General features: G+C 35.1%; 1 non-coding gene across 1 annotated transcript; it reads left to right on the top strand.

Annotated features, from left to right (window-relative positions):
- Positions 1 to 7,393: 7,393 nt before the first annotated feature.
- Positions 7,394 to 7,500, top strand: LOC141663177 (small nucleolar RNA R71). The gene has a single exon (XR_012551260.1). It is a non-coding gene; the product is annotated as a small nucleolar RNA R71 (small nucleolar RNA).
- The last annotated feature ends 11,208 nt before the right edge of the window (positions 7,501 to 18,708 follow it).

The raw sequence follows: 18,708 nt of genomic DNA, 5'->3' as shown, positions 1-18,708 counted from the left end.
TTATTGGACCAGTTGAAGAATTAAAGGACTAAGAAAGTTGACTTATAAATTAGCACCATCGTCGAACGGTCACCAAGTTTATAACGAGTACCACGAATCGAGGTTAGGAAATTTAACCGTCAAAACCAAACATATGATTGAAAATGAGCTAATAAACTCGTAGCCAAACTTAGCGTATGTCGAGTAACGTGTAGAGGTCATAAGACAACAAGGACGAGTACCCGGAAATATATTGGATGGGTGATTGGAAATTTTATGAAAAGATCAAATACTACAAGGTCAACGTGAGAACTTAAGGTTGTCATGCGAGAAGCATATCCCTACCTGTTTTTCAACTGATTCCGGGACGAAATCATTTTAAGGGGGGAAGACTTAAGAACCCAAATTTTTGACATCGGTAAAAGACCTTTATGAATAGTAATATAATAACTTGAATTTTTGAGACCTTGTAAAATGTTTAATGAATAGTAACCCTGACGGATGGGAAAAAACTTTTTAGCCCACACTATGTTGTGCATGAGAAAATGAGTTTCAGAATTGATAACTTGATTATACGTACCAAATGAGTGTATGTAAACGCTATTAGTTTTCGAAGAAAATGAACTTTGAAAAACGACCATATTTACGAATCATCGAGGATTACGGGAATCATAATATAATTACAAATTTAAAACCCTACGGATTTATATCCAAGTATGATAATTCAAAACATAAGGAATAAATACGAAAGGAATTACGTCGTGAACCATTTATGAGAAAGTATTTTGAAAACGTTTAAGCGACCGAGCGAACGCGCAAATGATTAAATAAACGTAACGCACTAACTAACCATGGTAAGAAAGTAACCATGGTTAGTTTATCAAATAGTGAGCTAGAGATAGGATGATCAACCAAGGCTAAACAAATAGTGAGCTAAAAGGCTAAGTTAAGTAGATTAGCTTACAAACTACAAGGCTAGCTAGTTTTCTTGTCCATGGATTTGGCAACAAGAATAAACCTAGGATGCTAAACTAGAAGATATCAATAAATATAAGATATCACAAGCTAACAAAACCTCATTTCCAAGAAGCAACCAACATACTTTCCTAGAAGCAACCAAGGAAGCAAGCATAAAAACACTTCTTCTCTCCCAAAACCATTCCATTCGGCCCTTCATCTCCTAGCCAAGAAATCAAATTCAATTCTTCAAGTTCTAGCCATGGATAAATTCTCCCATTAATTATCAAGCTTCCTAACAACCAAACTTAAGGTAAGATAATTCTTTGATCTCTTTTTATCAAGGTTTGATGGGTGTAATAAAATCAAGAATGTTGAGAATGAATAGTATGAATAGTAACTCTTCTTTGGTTTCTTGATTTCAATGGTGGTTTTAGGTTCCAAAAACCATACCAAGCACTCCCAAGACTCCACCATCCTTAAGAAACCATCTCAAGATTTCAAGAAAGGTAAAAATCTTTGACCCAAACATATTTAAGATTTAAGTTCAAGATCCTTTTAGTATGTAGTTGTAAACCTAGTTTTGATAGTGGTATTGTTGAAATCTTGATGTTTAGCTAAATAGATTTAAGGTTGATTGTTGTTGCCTCAAGAACATGATGTTTTTGAGAGGAGTTAGTGTGTTGATGATGATATGTTGATTGTTGGTGGTAGTATAAAGATTTAAGGCGTAAACGAAACTCCGATCGTAAACGTAATCTCGTTAAAACTAATAAAACATAACTTTAAGATTCTGCAGAAAGTCCCGAGGATGTAAACTGTAGTTTCTTGAAAAATAACCATTTTTTATGATAGAAAATTTTATAAGGATCGTTTAGGAGTTTGAATCGCTTGATTCCAATTTACGGATCAAAAGTTATGGCCATTTTACTAAAAGTGGTTCACGCGACAAAAACTGCTACGATTTACGAACTTTGAAAATATAAAGGATCGACTTAAAAATGTTCATAAATCATGAAATATTTACAAAGAGTAAAAAATAAAGTTTATTAGCTTCCCTAAACATTTCAAGTAAGAATGTTGATTTTTTATTTTTTTAAAAATGTCGGAGCCGAGGTCGCGCGGAGTACGAATGTCAAAACAACCCCCTGTTAGGAAACTGTCACTTCGGGATTTTCACCCCTGTGACCAGAAAACTATTTTCAAATGTTATGTCCTAAATTTTTTCTAGATCGCGCACGCGAAAACGGTGCATCAATTGAGTTAACGGTTTGAGAGATATCAATGTTTTAGTGAAAGCGGTTTGAATAGTAAAACTCCATAGTTGACCGAACTTTTGAAATGTTTTTCACCTAATTAAATTAATTTTATCAAAATGAAAATTTTAGGATAAATATTAAAACCACTCAAGAAGCTCCTCGAGATAGTTTCGTATTAAAATATTAATTTTAAGATTTATTAAAAATGTTAAAGTGCAAGCCGCGTAATAGTAATATTCGGTAAAGTCAACTCTAGAAGACCACTTTGACCGTCCGTTTCGACCAAGCAGTGATACTTATTTCGAGTCGGTCAAATAATGAAAGCTATGAAGTATTGAACTTATTAGAAATATAAGTTGGTGTTGAGAGTAGGAATACTGATTAAGATTATGATGTTTGTTGATTAGAAAACCCGGAATAAGAGGAAGTCGGGAAAACATGTCTTGGACTCCAGGTAAGTTTTCAAACCCTACCTTTTAAGAACTGTTGTGTTGTGCATATTTTACAAAATTGTGATATATGCATGAGATTGCTTTAAACTGTTTTACGAAGTTTGAGATGTATTACTTACTCAATTGTTGATAATTTCTAATATATGTTCATAACCGAATTCGAAATGTTATGTTTAGACCGAGAGTCGGTCGGTGTAAGCTTATGAAAACCCGGAAGTATTCCGGAGGTGTTTTTATTAAGAATATTAACGCTACAGTAGAGCGTGCTGTATAAGTTGTAAGACCGAGTGTCGGACAGTTTTGTTTTATAAAATATAAACCCGGGAATCATCCCGGAGATGTTTTGGACGATTAAAAATCCATAATTATTTTATTCCAAGGGAATCAACGCCCACTTACGAAATATTAAACACCTCGAACTTTTATTAAAACAATTTCCAAAGATCGTATTCCCTCAACTATACTTTATCGTTTGGACAAGAAATATTTACTTACTATTCAATTATTAGGGAGAAGTATTCTCCAGTAAATATTTACTTCAATCTTGATTAAATATTAAAGTTTATTAATTTATTAAACATAAATTAGTTGGGAAATACTATTTTATTCTTTTAAAGGTAAACTCCTTCGAGGTTTAATTATTTATCGATTATCATTTAATTATTTATTATTCATTAAAGGGTTTATTTATGATTTAAAAATCATAGATCCTGATTTAAAATACTTTCTGATTTTCGGAAAAATCATTCGGATAATTTAGAACGTCGGAGAATATTATCTCGACTTATTTTAAATATTTTGAATATAGTTTCAAAAGAAACTCCCCCTTATATAATTATCTGTTGACAACGGTCAACTCACATCCTTAGTACTTCCTCCGAAAACTTTCGGAAGTACATATATATATGAAGTAAAGCAATGCCTATCACCAGGCAAAACGCTTGGGGGAACTTCGATGTGGTTCGAGTTCTTGAGATATGATAGGATTTCCTAAAGGACAAGGGAGGGGTAGGATCCAAGTACTTCGTGTATTGGATAGACTATTGGTATCGTAGGAGACGGTACAATATGTACCTAAGGACCTGCGAAGTGTGTGTATACCCGAAATGAGGATACATAGCCCGTATGCGGAAAGGGTGATAACCGGGATACGAAGGTGTCATCCTTCTACTAGTAGAAAAGGTTACTTTTATCGTAGTACGACTGATCATCGTATGCGGTAGCTCCAACGAGTGTCCTATTCTTCCAATTGGAATTGTGATGCAATACCTTAACCCAAGCCTAGGTGCTGGGTTTACCATTAAGGTATTCGCAGGATAATAAAATCCACTAAAGAATTGTTTTCATGAGAAGGTACGTGTCACCAAGGAAAACTATTTTTGAATAAAATGTAATTATCATATATGATGTTTTACGAGAGTTTATCATACAGTCATTTTCATACTGTACATTATTATGCTGGGTATTATAGCTGACTCTTGCTTTCTTTTAAATGACACAACACAACAGATAACCAGTATGTCGGTGTGGGACTTAGTCGCTCGCAGTCATGGGGAGAATCCCTGGCAGCTTTGTCTCAGGTGTGCCAGAGTATCAGATAGGTATAAGATATCAGTCATAATTATTGTAACTTCATGTAGAGGGTATGAATAATTGTTTGAGATCCTATAAAGTACATTTGAGTTTTAATAACAGATGATACTTATTGTACGTCGGTTTCAAGGCTATAACTTGTGAGTGTGTGAGATTGAGGGTCTGTGATATGGAATTATTGGATTATTGAGTTAATGCAGATTACACATGATTGAAGGATTGCGTAACGATCTAGATTCCTGACCCCGGATTTGGGGGCGTTACAAAAGTGCTGCTTAATTTCTGGGGAAATCAAACTACGGAAATACGGGAGCGTATCCGGTAACTATCGGGACGTAGAGCGAATATATAAATATATATATTTTATTCGAAACCTGATTGTACGATGTGATGAAATATTTTGCCAAAATCAATAACCCTAATTTCATAAAATGACGAGTATACGTATTTCTGAAAATGAACCCAAACCGATTGTCGAGAACGTGAACCCTAATTATTGTGTGGTATATAAGAATAAGAATAAGATGCCGGTTACTGGCAAAGTGTGGCCGTAGATCAAGATTGTGGTATTTATAAGAATTATCATTTTATTATGTTTTACCCTATTCTGATCTATTATAAAATCTGCTCTGTTCTGTTTTAAATTCTGAATTTTAAAAAATATAAGACTTTGGGTTGAATTTATTTTAGAAGATATTTTACAAAATTAATATTATTTTGAGAAAAATCATTTTATTAGAAACACCAATTGATTTTCAGTAAAATAGTTAGTCAATTTGTACTCGCTGAGCTTTGTAGCTCACCCCTTTCAATATTTCAGGTTCAGTTTAAGATTCCAGTTGGATATCGTTGGAATTCGAGGACGTAGAATTGGAGTAGATTGACTTTTGGACTTCCGCTAGCTGCGCTTTTGTAATAGAGATTTTGCATTAGTAAATTGTATTTTGTATTAGTTTTGATTTAGAATTAACAGTCTGGAAGTGTGGGCTGTTACAACGGTTTAGTGATATAAAAGTACTTTAGCGATTAAATTAGCCACTTCAGAATTTCCTTCTTCACTACTTCCTTCATGATAGGATTAAGTCTTCTTTGCTGCACGATTGTAGGCTTGCTACCTTCCTCTAGCAGAATTTTATGCATACAATAAGAAGGGTTGATCCCCTTGATATCTACTATAGTCCATCCAATTGCCGATTTGAACTCTCTCAGAATCCTTAAAAGTTTTTCTCATCACTACCTGAAAGGTCAGATGCAAAAATAATAGGCAGAGTAGATGCATCTCCTAAAAACGCATACCTCAAATGCTCAGGTAAAGGCTTAAGCTCAAGAGAGGGGGCTTCCTCAATAGAAGGCTTGAGGCGTTTAGGAGCGTTGTTCAATTCCTCCATTCCAAGAGATTCAAAAGGAATATCAATCTTCCTCTTCTAAGGAAAAGCATTCAAATACTGCAATTGCTCTTCACCTTCTTCATCTTCACCATCTGAATTCCCCAATAAGGCTTTTTCTAAGGCATCAGACCTTAGCAATTGATCAAGTTCTGATGTGACCACCAAATCGACCAACTTCACTTTTAAGCACTCCTCATTATCAGTAGGAAATTTCATAGCATTGAACATATTAAAAGTCACATCCTAATCCAGCACTTGTATTGTAAGCTCACCCTTTTGCACATCTATCAAGGTCCGGCCAGTTGCCAAGAAAGGTCTTCCCAAGATTATGGGAATCTTCTTATCCTCCTCGAAATCAAGAATTAAAAAATCAGCAGAAAAGATGAGTCTATTAACCTTGACCAAGATATCCTCCACAATACCTTGCGGATATGTAATAGAACGGTCGGCCCATTAAAAGGTCATATAAGTCGGTTTGGGATCAGGTAAGTTCAACTGCTTGAAGATTGACAAGGGCATCAGATTGATGCTAGCTCCCAAGTCACATAAGCATCTGTCAAAAGACACTTTTCCAATAGTACATGGAATAGTGAAGCTTCCTGGATATTTAAGCTTCAGAGGTAACTTCTGTTGTAGCACATCACTGCATTCCTCCATAAGAGCGACAGTCTCTAAATCATCTAGCTTCACCTTTCGAGAGAGAATACCTTTCATAAACCTTCCATAACTAGGCATCTACTCGAAAGCCTCGGTGAAAGGTATGTTTATATGAACTTTCTTAAACACCTTCAGAAACTTCTCAAATTACTTGTCCAGCTTTTTCTTCTGCAGCCGCTTAGGAAAAGGTGGTGGAGGATAGATTTGTTTCTCCCCTGTATTACCCCCAGGAGGAGTGTGCTCAATAGTAGTCTTCATTGGTTCCACTTCTTCATCCTGCTACTTTGCTTCTTTCTCAGCCCCAGCTTCTTCAGTTAACTCTTGACTTTGTTCGGAATTCGCAACCTTCCCAGACCTAAAAGTGATTGCCTTTACCTGCTCCTTAGCTTCCCTCTTTCCTGGAACTTCATTGTCACTAGGAAATGTACCAGGTTGACGATTTAGCAAGGCATTGGCAATTTGCCTAATTTGATTTTCCAAGGTCTTGATAGAAACAGCTTTACTCTTGCAGATAATCTTCAACTCCTCTAATTTAGATTTTTCATTAGCTTGTTACAGCTGGAGTTGTTGTCTTGGTGCATACTGCGATTGCTGAAAACCAGGGGGGTTGTACTGCTTAGATGGATACTGCTGAAAAGGCTGTTGAACCATATTCTAAGCATTGCTCCAGCTGAAATTAGGATGATTGCGGTTATTAGGATGATAGGTGGCTGGTATAGGTTGTTGCGATCGCTGGAAGTTGCTCACGAACTGAGCTGATTTACTAGAAATTGCGCATTGATCAGTCTCATGGGCACCAGCACAAAGCTCACAAACACTAGTGATTTGATTAACTCCATAATTCTCCAAGGTGTCCACCTTCATCGTCAAAGCCTTAAGTTGGGCAGCGATAGCAATTGCTGCATCCAACTCCAGAATTCCTGCTACTTTTCCCTGAGTCAGTCTCTGGGAAGGATTCTGGTACTCATTAGCAGCCATCAGTTCAATAAGTTCATAAGCTTAATCGTAGGTCTTAGCCCACAAGGCTCCTCCTGATGCTGCATCAAGCATGGGTCTAGAAGTAGCATCCAATCCATTGTAGAAACAGTTGATAATCATCCAATCAGGCATGCCATGGTGTGGGCACTTCCTTAGCATCTCCTTATATCGATCCCAAGCCTCACACAGAGATTCTCCAGTTTGCTGCGCAAACTCGGTAAGAGCATTCTTGATTGCAGCAGTCTTCGCCATGGGGAAGAATTTAGTGAGAAACTTTTGAGCAAGATCTTCCCAAGTGGTGATACACCCTGCTGGTAGAGAATGCAACTAGCACTTAGCTTTGTCCCTCAGAGAGAATGGGAAGAGTCGCAGCTTGATAGCATCTTCAGTCACATCATTGAACTTGAAAGTATCGCAGATCTCAATGAAATCCCTGATGTGCATGTTGGGGTCTTCTGTTGGAGAACCCCCAAACTGAACTGAGTTCTGTATCATCTGGATTGTGCTTGACTTGATCTTAAAAGTGTTAGCCCTGATGGCTGGTCTGATGATGCTAGACGGAATGTCATTATTCTTAGGCTTAGAATAGTCCATCAAAGCCTTCGTATTTTCTTCTTGATCACCCATAGCTACTACAATTGGCTCTTCAACTTTCTCTTCTTCCTCTAACTTCTCTTTATCCTCATAAAGTTCCCTAAGAACTACCACAAGTTCTTCCTCGGCTTTATCCAGTGTTCTCTTACGAGTACGTGAACGCGTATGCATACACCCTCACTACAGTACCTGAAACCAGACAAGGAATAAATAAGTAACAATGTTCGAGTCAATGAACTTTAACGACTATTGATGGAAAGCACATAAACTATAAATTAACACTGCAGTCCCCGGCATCGGTGCCAAAAACTTGTTCATCGCTAAACACGCGCTAATAATACACGCAAGTATACGAGTTCGCAAGTAGTATATAATCTTTTCTAGTTCGTTCCCACAGAGACTGTATTGGTTAACTGTTTAATTTATGCACCTCAGCAACAATGTATGGTTATTATCCAATGCTAAGCCGATAACAAATTGAGATTGTTTATAACTAAGAATTAACTAATAATTATAACTACGAGAATAAGATTGACTGAATTAATATATATGACAAATATGGGATTCTAACTTCATTAAATACTTCATTTAATAGCCTTATTATTCTTAACCTTAGCATGCAATGATGATGATACTAATCAGATAACATGAAACTGATAAATGTCAATTTTCGTTGCACGAGTACCATTCTACCAGACATCCACAAAAGAGATAGAAGCGGAATAGGCACCAATTATATTGAGATCCTATATGTCTATAGAATTTGACAATATAACGATTTAAGCACAAGTTATCTATCTTGATTACATAGGTCAAGTAAGATGGTTAAAATTACCTACGAATCATGCATGACAAATACATGAACCTATGCTAGCATGGCAAGTTCTAAATCCTTAAATTCACTTTCACTTCATTAAGAATTAACACACTATCTTATAAGTTTGTGAAGCTCATAAGACGAATACGCACAACCATACCAGGATATCATACAATCACCACATACTAAGGTATCAAAATAATTTAACTAAAAAAATCCATAAATAAATCCGTTAGCACACCACGATAACAATTAGCCCATAATCGGACTCATCATCAACGTGGGTTCTGATGAAATCATGATATATAAAACGTAGCCTTTATACGAATAATTAAACCAAGTACAAAAAAGAGTATAGCTTCAGCAAAACAAGAAACAAGCATCCAAATTACAACTCAAAACAAAGATTCACAAGAATAAACTAGATCGTCTTCGCCTTTATTGAATTGTGCTAAAGGTCTCTTGTCGTCTTCTCCTTGTGCTCTCATAAGTCTCTTTATTAAAATGACCTAATATGAATATATTTATCAACAATATGGAAGCCTTCCCTTTTAAAATTATGTTAGAAACAAGATTCTTGAATTCGGCATCGGCGCGGCCGCGTGCTATCACAGCGCGGGCGCGCTGTATTTTTGGAACCCTGGCGTGGCCGCGCACTATCACAGCGCGAGCGCACCGTCCTTCTGGAAAAAAACTCAGATTTCTTCTTAAATCTTGCTGCTTTGAGCCGACTTTCCACGAGTTTTATTCCAACACCACCTGGACACCAAATTAGCACCAAAACAATGCTAATTCACCTGATTACCTGAATAATGCCTGAAATGCAAAAACACTAGAAAATACATTAAAACACTTAACAACTTGAGTACAAATGCATCAATTCAAATATTATTAGAGCATATATAAGTGTCATAGATTCCACTCAACAATTAGCGCCATCGTCGAACGGTCTCCAAGTTTATAATGAGTACCACGAATGGAGGTTAGGAAATTTAACCGTCAACGCCAAACATATGATTGAAAATGAGCTAATAAACTTGCAGCCTGACTTAGTGTTTGTGGAATAACGTGTAAAGGTCATAGATCTACAAGGACGAATACCCAGAAATTTATTTGAGGGGTGAGTGGAAATTTTATGGAAGAGATCCAATACTGCGAAGTCAACGTGAGAACTCGAGGTGGTCATGAGAAGCGTATCCCCACCTATTTCTAAACTAATTACGGGACAGAATCCCTTTAAGGGGGAAGACTATACAAAACCAAATTTCTGATATCGGTAAAAGGCCTTTATGAATATTAACCTTGCGGTTTAATAAAAACTTTTATGACCACGCCATTTACGAGTTTTTAATTTAAGATTCTGAGTTGATATTGTGATTTTACATACAAAATGAGTGTATGTAAACGCTATTAGTTTTCAAAGAAAACGAACTTTGAAAAATGACCGTATCTATGAACCATCAAGGATTACATGAATTAAAATATAATTACAAATTTAAAACCCTACGGATTTATATCCAAGAACGATACTTCAAAATATAAAGAATAAATACGAAAGGATTTACGCCGCGAACCGTTTACGAGAAATCATTACGAAAATGATTAAGCGACCGAACAAACGTGTAAACGAATAAATAAACTTATCAGGCTAACCAACCATGGTAGAAAAGTAACCATGGTTAATTTATCAAATAGTAAGATAAACTTATAGGAATGATCATCTAAGGCTAAGGAATAGTGAGCTAAAGACTAAAGCCAACTAGATTAGCTTGTAACCTAGGAAAGCTAGCAAGATTATTCAAAAATATGGCTAACCTACACTAGTTTAGGTTATATACTAAAAGATATACAATCATATAACACAAGTCTTATTCAAGAAGAAAGCAAGAAGCAACACAAAATTCTCTCTCCCACTTTCTTCTTCATTCGGCCCTAACAAAAAGGAACAAGAAATCATTTTCAAAACTCCAAGCTCTAATCATGAAAAAATCCCCCATTAATTCTCAAGCTTCATACATCATAAACTATGGTAAGATAAATTTTTAAGCTCATTTTATCAAGGTTTGATAGGTGAAATAAATTTAAGAAAGATGATAGTGAATAGTATCAATAATAACTCTTCTTTGGTTTCTTGATTTTAATGGTTGATTTAGGTTCCAAAAACCTTACCAAGCACTCCCAAGACTTTACCATCATCAAGAACACATCTCAAAATTTCAAGAAAGGTATAAATATTTGACCCATCTTTATTTAAGGTTTAAGTTCAAGAATCTTTTGGAACATAGTTGTAAACCTAGTTTTGGTGAATGTATTGTTATAATCTTGATGTTTAGTTAAGTAGATTTAAGGTTGATGATTTGTGCCTCAATAACATGATGTTATTGAGAGTATTTAGTGTGGTGGTGATGATTTGATGATTGTTGGTGGTAGTATAGAGATTTAAGGCGTAAACGTAACTCGGATCGTAATCGTAATCTCGCTAAAATGAACAAAACATAATATTAAGTTTCTGCAGAAATTCCCGAATATATAACTGTAGTTTTCTTGAAAAATAACACTTTATTATGATATAAAATGTTATAAGAATCATTTAGGTGCTTGAATCGCTTGATTCCAATTTACGGATCAAAAGTTATGACCGTTTTACTAAAAGTGATTTATGCGACAAAAACTTCTACGAATTACGAACTTTGGAAATAAAAATGATCAACTTAAAAATGTTCATAAATCATGATTTTTTTACTGAGAGTAGTAAATAGAGTTCCTTAACTTCTACAAAAATTTCAAGTGAAAATTATAATTTTTCAATTTTATAAAAATATCGGAGCCAAGACCACGCGATAAGAATGCCGTTAGAACTCATAAGAGGAGCCGATGATGAATATGTAAAAGGACATAAGGAACTTCAAAGAGGAAGCGACAGTGACATGAATAAGTAATTAAAGGAATAATAAAGGTAAATTAAGTGAGAAAACCAATAGTAAGTAGCATACGAGTACGAGTCGATGTAAATTAGAACGGGACCTAACGAAACAGTTTGTGTTTATGGTTATAGATTTTTGAGCGGACCCTAAAGCATCTTCCACCGCGAGATACCCATGCAAGTTTTTAAACACTACCTTTTAAGAACTATTGTGTTGTGAATGTTTTCCAAAAATCATGATATATGCATGAGATTGCTTTAAACTGTTTTACGAAGTTTGAGATATATTATATTACTCAATTGTTGATAATTTTTGGTATATGTTCATACCGAGTTTGAAATGTTATATTTAGACCGAGAGTCGGTCGGTGTAAGTTTATGAAAACCCGGAAGTATTCCGGAGGAGTTATATTTGAGAATGTTAAACACTAGCAAGTAGTGTGGCGTATATATTATAGAACGAGAGTGGGTCGATATATATTATTTAAAACCCCGGAAGTATTCCGGAGATGTTTTGGACGATTAAAGTCCGTACTTATTTTATTCTTAGAGACTCAATGTCTACTTGCGAAACATTAAATACCTCAAACTTTTATTAAAATGATTTTTAAAGATCGTATTCCCTCAACTATATTTAATTATTCGAATAATGGATATTATTTCATTTATTCATTTAATATAGGAGAATTATTCTCCAACAATAATATATTTCAAACCCGATTAAATATTAAAGATTACTTTAAATTACTTAAACATAAATTAGTTGAGGAATATTATTTCAAATATTCTTTTAAAGTATAATCATTCGAGGTTAATTATTTAATGATTAATATTTAATTACTAATTATTTAAGTAATGATTTATTATGATTTAAAAATCATAAAGCCTAATTTAGAATACTTTCTGATTTTCTGATAATTATTCGAATAATTTTAGATCGTCGGAGAATATTATCTTGAAATATTTAAATATTTTGAATATAGTTTCAAAAGAAACTCCCCCCTTATTTAATTAATCCGTTGACAACAGTCAACTCACATCCTTAGTACTTCCTCCGTAAATTCTCGGAAGTACATATATATACATACAAATTAAAGGTATCCTCCGGAATACTTCCAGAGGAGTTATATTTGAGAATGTTAAACACTAGCAAGTAGTGTGGCGTATATATTATAGAACGAGAGTGGGTCGATATATATTATTTAAAACCCCGGAAGTATTCCGGAGATGTTTTGGACGATTAAAGTCCGTACTTATTTTATTCTTAGAGACTCGATGTCTACTTGCGAAACATTAAATACCTCAAACTTTTATTAAAATGATTTTTAAAGATCGTATTCCCTCAACTATATTTAATTATTCGAATAATGGATATTATTTCATTTATTCATTTAATATAGGAGAATTATTCTCCAACAATAATATATTTCAAACCCGATTAAATATTAAAGATTACTTTAAATTACTTAAACATAAATTAGTTGAGGAATATTATTTCAAATATTCTTTTAAAGTATAATCATTCGAGGTTAATTATTTAATGATTAATATTTAATTACTAAATATTTAAGTAATGATTTATTATGATTTAAAAATCATAAAGCCTAATTTAGAATACTTTCTGATTTTCTGATAATTATTCGAATAATTTTAGATCGTCGGAGAATATTATCTTGAAATATTTAAATATTTTGAATATAGTTTCAAAAGAAACTCCCCCCTTATTTAATTAATCCGTTGACAACAGTCAACTCACATCCTTAGTACTTCCTCCGTAAATTCTCGGAAGTACATATATATACATACAAATCAAAGTGTACCTATCAACAAGCAATATGCTTAGGAAATAATATAAGTTCCAGATCTATGATGGGATTCTTACAAGGACAAGGAGGGATAGACTCAGTACTTCGTGCACTGGGGAGACTACCAATTTACTACCACATGAGAAGGTATCTTATATACTGATGAACATGTGGAGTATGCGTACCTGAGAGGGATGGACGCAAAACCGTGTCTTGAGAGGGATAGACACGAAGTGTGTACCTGAGAGGGATGGACACAAAAAAGGCCCGAATGCGGCCAGGGTGTTAACTGATAATAAAAAGGGAATCTGTCAAACCCCAACTTAAAAAGCAAATTAAATATAACTATTACAACATTTAATAATAAATAAACATACCCAAATCCAAGATCTTACAGTTTAGGGTTTGGAACAGCACAACACTACCATCTATTACAACTGATTTTAAATACCGAGTCCTCATACAAACTACTATCACTTATTCTATCTGAGCTCGAACATAGGCATCAGCATCACAGGTCTTAGGGGCAGTCTGCTTGAATCTAACCATAGCTGCTAGCTGTAATATCAGGGTAAAGCAAGGAGTGAGCCAAATGCTCAACAAGTGCTAAATAATACGATACAAAACATAAATCGAAATATATATTAAAGAATGATAATGGGAGGAAATGAGCAATGATAATGAGAGATAAAACTTTGGGTGATGGCATCATTTTGTTGGTATAAAAAAAATCATATCTTAATCAAAATTATTTTATGACGCTACGGATTATAGCCGGTGATCAGCCGTGAAGTAATCCCGAACCTCGCTGGGTTCTAAAACATTAATGGGAATCCCTTGGCAACTTTTAAGCCTAAAATAAGTGTGGAAAGGACTTGCGTCTCAGTCCAGATCCACTATTCAAAGAAAACATTTATCCCCCTTTGGGACTGAAAACCCACATTTTATTTATTTCAAAAACTGATGCCGATTTATAACAAAATCTCTTTTCCAGTAAACATTTTTTTTTATCAAGGGATTATAGATCAACTCGAAACACGGGAAATATGGTACTAAATCTCAGGGCCATGATTCACAAAACTATACTCTATTAAAGTAATTGAATGGTTTTCATATATCAAAGATTGGACAAGGGGATTTAGTGAGGCTATAGGATATTATAAAGGGTAATGTCAAATTGGGCTTTAAGTAATGGTTTCTCATCAAGGTTCAAGTGCTGGATCATCAAGAAGATAAGCTTCATGAATACTAAGGGTATTAAGGTATGTAGAAATGATCTTTAACTCAGGATATATCAGAATTGTCAAGCTTCAGGATAAGATAGAGGGGTATTAATCAATGAGGAATCACTTTGATAAGTATCTGGATTTTAGGGTTCAAGGTAATGTTCTATAGGGGTTCAAGTATCAGGATAAGATATCAATACTTAGGAATCATCAGCATGTTAATCAAGAGAATCAACCAAGAGTTATAACTAACCTTTCTTTTATCTTGGCATTCGAATTACTTTAATATACTATCATAATAAGACCACTTTGCAATACGTACTCGAGGGTTCATGACATTTTTATATAATTCAAAGGTAAACATAAGTTACGCTTGATTTAATATATCAAATGACACAGGATAGTTGCAGCAATGTATGAACTATTAGCAGTAAATATGAAGGACAAGTTGAATCACTTGCCTTGAGAAAGGCTGGTCTGGTCTGACTGGTAGGAGCAACTGGAGCTTCCCTCGACCTTTATGGCAAGTTTTCCCTCATCTCGAGATCCTACATAAATAATAATAATCCTCATTATAATATATTCTAACCAACTTAACCTATTTACAACCCGAATTTAAACACGGATGGCACTTAGGCCTATATGCACTTAATTTATATTCACCTTTAATTTATAATTGCACACACATAGCCACATAATCACATATCATATATTAATACCAAATAACACCATATACACCATAATGCAAAACTAGACTTGGATGATCTCGATCCCCCAACTTAAGTCACTTGATCGCTAAACTAGACAAAGTCTTCTAATTTTGGCTTCCTAACTCGATGTGCCTTTACTAAACTATCCAAGACCTATTGACCCTCACTTGTGCCTTTTATTCTACTGACCTTATAATATCTTAAAACTATGGTGGTTAACCAAGACCTCACTCCTAAGTGTTCTAAAACTATGTGATGAGTGAAAGTGTTCATTGGTGCAAATTTCAGAATGACATCTATGGTTTCTTGAGTGCATTTGACACCCTTAAACTATAGGTTTTCCTTCAAAACTCTTAAAAAAGACTCTCCTGACCTAAGGGCATCTCCCAAAATTGATGTGGCTCAAGAGCCTGGCTTGGGCCTTCTTGGGCCTAAGCTCAAAGTCCATGGATCCCCTGTTTTCCTGGGCAGAAAACACCCTAACTTGAATTAACTTGTGACACATGGTTCTAACTCATATCCTATGAACTATGGTTGGAAAAACTTCTCTCACACTCCTTCTAACTAAGGCCCAACAGGGCCTAATGAGGGCCTACCCATGACATGGTCAAATCTCCCTATTTCTAAGTTGCAACAAAACTGTCCCCTGCTGGACAAATTTTGTTATTCTACTTGTGCACATAACCAAATGACATGCAATCTTCCAACCAACACCTAAATCCTTTTATATACTCCCAATACTAACATCTGGTGGATTGGGCCTCAAAGTGCACATCAATGACATGGTCAAAACACACTCTACACCTCAGGGTACTAAACTGATTTTCTGCAGAAATCATAACTCTCCTTTCTCCAAGGTTTTGACTTGACAAACTCAACCACCAACAACCCAATACCCAAACTAAGACTTAAACATGGTGATCTACTAAACTAACTCCCTTATACTCAAAATAATCTTGGTGGAGATCATCCTTACCTAAGGTGCAATCATGGCAAAACAAAAGAAACCACATTTCACAACTCACAAATCATCAAGTTTTTGAAACAACAAGTTATGCATTTTATAAAAGATATACACGACTTATTACCATGCATCAAGAAGCATTAATCAATATTAACACATTATTCCTACTGAAATTAAAGCTTACTAATAAAATCTTTTCAAATGATCAAAATCTTATAACATTCTAAGTGAAATTCACATGCATGCATGTCTTCGAGTTTTGCAAGCCAGACAACATGTTTTCTAAATATGTTTTATCAAGAAATTTACATGCAAGCCTAGCATGAGCTATATCTAGATGATCACTTAGCATGCAAGGAGTTTCATCAAATTTTTACTACAAAATTCAATCCATTATCACATAAACATGCAAAAATTGAACAAAGCAACAAGAATGGTCTCAAGAACCATTCATTCGGCTCCCCTATGGTCCTGGCCGAATGAAATGGAAGCGAATGGCCATTTAGCATCAAGAGTTTCCTTCTCAAGACTTGGCAATTCACCATTCCTTGTAGTCCTCTAAAAAACAACCTTAAACTCACAAGAATCAAGGTTGTACTTTGAGTTTCAACTAATCCTTAACATGCAACCTTAAAACTTAAACTTTCTACTCAAAACTCTTTGAAATGTATGTGATCATGGTATGGGAAGTAACATTTACTTGTGTAGGAGGTGGGAACTTAATTGAGAAAGAAAGAAAATGGGGAGGGGGTGGTTTCGGCTGAAAAGCCGAGAGTGAGGGGGTAGGAGCCGAGAGTGAGAGAGAGGAGGGAGAGAAGAAAGAGTGTGGTGTGGGTGATGTGTGAAATGATCATGTCTTTTACTTGTTTTATGGTTTTTGTTTTGACAAATGTGAGTGGGAATAGGAATTGACATGACTACCCTTCCACTTATACTTGGATCATTTTGCATGCAAGGGTAAAAGAGGAATTTGGCTAGAAAAATAAGAGTTAGAGGGGTGGTAATTATCTCTTTAGCCCTTTTGGATTGAATATAAAGGATTTGCATGCAAGGACAACTATGTAATTTGCTAATTATAACAATTAACATTTATAAAGATTTATTTTTGTAAAATAAAACACAAGTTCAAAAATTATAAAATTTATACCATAAAATAATTTGGATTTTTAGAAATTTTATAAAACTACTTTTGAAATTTGTGAACAAAATAACTTTTAAAGAGAAATTTATTCAAGGTTTAAAATATTCCATATAAATCAAAAATGAAAGAAATAAATAAACTTTTGCTTTGAAAATTCATATACCACATAACGAAAATTTAAGATGCAGAGTTCTCATTCACACAAGCATACAATAGTTGCATATATTGGCATTCGGCTTTTAAAGTTGTACTAAATTTATAATTAATATTACACAGAAATGCCGGTTGTAACATCCTCTCCCCCTTAAGGGATTCTGTCCCCAGAATCTAAGAGAACAGATGAGGATACCGGGAACGCATATCAGACTCTAACTCCCAAGTCGATTCTTCGACCTTAGGGTTCCTCCAAAGTACTTTTACTAACTTTACTGACTTATTTCTAAGACTCTTCTCTTGCCAGTCGAGTATTTTGACCGGTTGCTCCACAAATGACAGGTCTGCCTGAATTTCTACTGGTTCATATTCTATTACATGGCTATCATCAGGATTATATTTCTTAAGTAATGACACATGGAACACATTATGCACATGCTGATACTGAGGTGGTAAGGCCAACTCGTAGGCCACCTTCCCCACTTGACTCAAAATTTCAAAAAGACCTATGTATCTAGGTGCTAACTTCCCTTTCTTGCCAAATCTAGACAACCCTTTTCTAGGTGACACCTTCAACAAAACAGCTTCGCCAATTTGGAATTGAACATCCTTACGTGCCGGATCCGCATACTTCATCTGTCTATATTGAGCAGCAAGTAGCCTTTTCTAAATTAACTTGATTGAGTCATGCAATTGTTGTACCAATTCCGAGCCGAGAATCCTTCCTTCTCCTACTTCATCCCAACTTGTTGGTAGTCTACATTTTCGCCCGTACAAAGCTTCGTATGGTGGCATGCCGATACTGGAATGATAACTATTGTTGTAAGAGAATTCAATCAACGGCAAGTGGTCGTCCCAACTTCTTGCAAAATCGATTGCACAACTGCGCAACATGTCTTCGATTGTTTGAATTGTCCTTTCGCTTTGTCCATCAGTCTACGGGTGGTACGCCGTGCTCATATTCAATTTCGTGCCAAGACATTCTTGAAATTGCTTCCAAAATCTCGAGTTAAATCGGGGATCTCTGTCTGAAACTATTGATACAGGTACTCCATACCTTAGTACGATTTCGCGCACATATAGATGAACCAATTTGTCTAATGACGACTTCT

The sequence above is a fragment of the Apium graveolens genome, chromosome 5 (assembly GCF_009905375.1).
Source record: "Apium graveolens cultivar Ventura chromosome 5, ASM990537v1, whole genome shotgun sequence".
In the NCBI taxonomy this organism is placed as follows: Eukaryota; Viridiplantae; Streptophyta; class Magnoliopsida; order Apiales; family Apiaceae; genus Apium; species Apium graveolens.
Note: the sequence above shows the minus strand (reverse complement) of the source record. Positions and strands in the feature narration are given on the sequence as shown.